Consider the following 4,155-nt stretch of genomic DNA (forward strand, 5'->3'; position numbering starts at 1 on the left):
CGGTGTGTTGCAGAATCTGCAGCCTCGGGCGTTTTCCCTGGGACTGGCTGTAGGGGGGTTGCAGGGTGCCGGGCATGGGGAAATAAAGGGGATGGGGAACCCAAGTCCCACCAGAGCTCGGAGACATTCAGGGAGAGAGGGAAGGGGGACCTGGGAGACTGCCAACACACTCTCTAAGCCCCTAGGTAGGCATCTGGCTGTGGGAACTCCAATCTGTGGGGGTGGGGAGGGAGCAGTCCAGGGTCCTTGGGCCTCACGGAGGTCAAGAATGACAGATTCTAGCTCTTGGGCATCATAGGATGTCACTGGACACCACAGAAGAGAACAGGTAGGGGTCCCAGGGTGCCAGTGACCCCAGGCCAAAAGGAAAAATGGGGGTGGGGAGAAAACGCTGGGTGGTTGTAGCACAGGCAAGAGTCCTTGGTCTGATCTGGCAGCTGAAAATGCTAGGAGGCCTTCCTGTAGGAGATTAGACGTGACTCCTTAGGGGAAGGAAGGCCTATTCCATTGCTCCAGAACAGTGAGTATAGATGAAAGGAGGCAGTCCATGGTTTTAGAGCTTTATTGTAGAGAACAGAGAGAGAAGGTAGAAAAGTAGAGGCTGGCCATGGCCATGTGGAGAGAGGGAAGAAGTGAAGGGGAGAAGGAGGGCGAGAGGTTAGAGTAAGATACAAGAAAGAAAGCAAGAGCTTAAGAGCAAGAGGAGGGGCCAAGCAGCCCCTTTCATACTGGGCTGGGCCACCTTGCTGTTGCCAGATAACTGTGGGTCAGGGCATACCTGGCTGTGGTCAGGTGACTGTGGAGGCGGAGTCCAACCAGAATACTAGGAGCTTGGAGCATTGCTCTATGTGACTGATAGCCCCAGGATAATGGAGTTGAGGGTTCATGGAGTCAGCAGCCTAATGTCTGGAGGCATATCCATCCCTCTAGAATAAGTCTCACTCAACCAGAACACAGACAGCTTTTCACGGTCCAACAGGGGTTCCCTTTACTGTAGCAAGACCTATCTGTGTTCTTGGCAGCTTTGCCTTTCAGTTTGCCTAAAATGGGTACAGCAATGACATAATAGAAATCTCTTAATAATTCTAAGGTAGCTCTATTAAAAATACATGTCGAGATCAGGGGTATGATTCCCTAGGCAACTCAACTCAAAACCCAAGAAAGTTTTAAGAAAGACAAAATAGAAGCCATACAGTCTCTTGGAGTGCATAATTACTCTCAGAAAAACACATAGTATCTCCTGACTCTAAAGACAGCCCTTGCAAGAATGGACCAGAGAAGTTAAAGTGTGTATAAAAACATGAGGACATTAATTCAGGAACAAGGAACTCATTTGTTAGATACCAGAACCTCAGGCTGTTAAGAAGCAAGAGGGGTTGGCCAAGAGTCAACCAGCTCTTGTGCCAACAGATTAAATCTCCTTATCTTGGCTGTGGTTGTCCAAGACAGAAATATAAATATTATCAGAGTAGACACGGATTAAAAAAAATACTTGTAAAGTTTGTTGCATAGGCTGCTAGCTAGGTGTTTAAGATACAGTGCACTAACCATAATGACCACAGAGATGTGTGTAACTCTAAGGCCATAAGGTTAACTGACAGCCTAATGGAAACAAGGCATATGAAGTGAGAACTTGTGAAAAACACTTCCAGTGAATCATTATCTAGTTTCAGAGCTGTGCCAGTGTCCCCCACAGTGAAGGAGCCTCTACTGTGTCACTGTCCGGGAAATGTTTGGGTCCTTCACTGTGACTTACAAGGGAGGGCCTGAATCCAAGTGTTAGTGAGCAGGGACCAGGAAAGGTGGCCATTCATGTGGGAAAGATAAGGGGGCATCGGGCTGGGCAGGATGGAGGCAGACCTGCCTGAATGAAGGGACAGGAAACAAGCAGCCATGAAGGAGCAGGAATGCACAGGACAGCAATGCTGGGGGTTAAAATTATTTCCAAGACTCCTAGGAACTCTAAGAGACTGTTCAAGGAGTGTGACTCTGAGAACTGCTGTGCACATTAGCATCTTTATGTCCTCATGTACTTCTCATTCTCAGGTGGCTTAGGAGAAGATGGTCAAAGAGATGGAGCAAAGATCTTAGCCCAGAATGGATGCTGCCTGTGCCCTGGACCACACATGACCCAACCTGACTTGCTCTTGGGGGCTGTAGATGAGGTGGTCCAGAACCAATGGCTCAGACTCCAGGAGCAGGTGAGAATACCACATCAAGCTCATATGAACACTGGCACAAGCTCTCTTAATAATCCACTAGGGTGCTCTTTATACCCTCCACCCACTCCCCATTTGTCCCAAATAAGCATCTCTTCCAAGCAGCAGTTGCCAACTAGCTAGTGTTGTCAGCAATCCTTGGTCTCTCAGGAAGTCGTCAATTAGATCCTTCTGCAGGGGTTGCCTTTGCAGCCGCATTTATGCAGAGGTGGCCACTGTTGTTTCTCCTACAGATGGACAGAGTGGGCACTCTTAGACATACCAGCACTCTGGATGTAATTTGTAATCTCTGAAAGGGTTCTATGACATCGACCCACCCCCATCCATTCATAAACACATTCACCCACCTACCCATCCATTCATAAACCCATCCATCCACTCCCATCGATTCATAAACCCATCTACCACCCATCCATTTGTTCATTCATTACTAATTCCTCTCTTCCTTCATCACAGAAGTACTGAATGAGATGCACACTAGACCCTGTGACTTACAGGATTTTGATGGAGGGGTAAGGCAATGCCTTCTCCCTATGCTCCAGGAGGAGTGGATCCACCACACTAGGAAATCTATGATATAAAGTCCAGAGCACCGGGTATGGGAATTGGGCTGAGGAGGTCCAGAATTCAATTAAGGCTTCATTACAGAGTCAAACTGTTTGTCAATTTGATTCCACAGCTGGGACCAGATTCTCCATATGAGACACTGATGCCTAAGGTGAAATTTTCTGAACCAATAGCTGCCCTGTGTCCCACAGACACTTAATGAGGTCTTCTTGTGTAGAGAAGTCGGGGCTATGGCTATACAGACATCTTATGCCTCTGATCTGTCACTCACAGGCTGTGTAACCTTCATTCAACCAGGGTCTTTGCTGTCTTTCAGTTTCCATACGATAGGACACAAGATAAATCATCATTGCCATGGCTGCAAGTTAAACTTAAATGTTACTAATGACCTCAGCTTAGGACTGAGGAGCTGTTAAATTCAGTGATGCCTACTTGCTGCAGGAAAGAATTCCCTAAGCTGGACCCTAAGCTGAGAACAAGCATTTGTCAGTAGGACCAGTGTCATCTACTCCTTCCACTGGGGACTCTGACCTTCCTGTGAAGGTCACATAAGCCCATCAAGACAGTTGGCTTATGGCCTAGGCACCTGTTCAGCTATGCTGTTCATACTAAGTCAGGAGATGGAGATGCCCAGATGACCTAGCCTAACTCTTTCCATGTGCCCAGAGTCTTGGACACAAAATAAAGCATTGCTTCTAGTCAGCTCTAGCAGGTAGCCAAATGCAAATAGTGCTGCAAAGCTCCCTAGGGTCACCTGGAGTCCATTCAGATGCCAGGGTTCCCTGGTGGTCACTGCTCTGCTGGAATTCCATATTCTTTTCCACTTGTTCCTGCTAGAGCCCCATTCGGTCTTCCTCAGGGCCATGTTCATGGTGAAGGCCCAGAGAGTCAGGGCTGAGGCGGACTGACGTCTTTGGACTGATTTATCATCCTTCTCCCTGCAAGTTAAGAGTCAGATCGCCCACAACACCCAGAGGAAGCTCCAATCCCAGGTGCTCTGACATACCCAGGATCAGAAAGCAGACCTTGGGCACAAGCCCCCCAGCCACTCCCACAACACCCAGAGGAAGATCCACTCCCAGGTGCTCTGACACACCCAGGATCAGAGGTGAGTAGGAACCAACATCTGTCCCAACACTGGGAGTAACTGGGACTAGCGGGACCAGGCACACAGGAACTCCGCCAGCCCAGTGACTTGGGTTCCTTTCAGTCTGTCTGGGCTGGGGTCCAGAACAGACCTTGGGCACGAGCTCTACAGCTAGTCCCACAACACACAGAGAAAGTCACACTCCCAGGTGATATAATAAGCCCAGGATCCCAGGATCCCAGAATCACAGGATCACAGAGACAGCTTGACTCTGAGGAGTTC

Source organism: Mastomys coucha, unplaced genomic scaffold (genome assembly GCF_008632895.1).
Source record: "Mastomys coucha isolate ucsf_1 unplaced genomic scaffold, UCSF_Mcou_1 pScaffold21, whole genome shotgun sequence".
NCBI classification, from domain to species: Eukaryota; Metazoa; Chordata; class Mammalia; order Rodentia; family Muridae; genus Mastomys; species Mastomys coucha.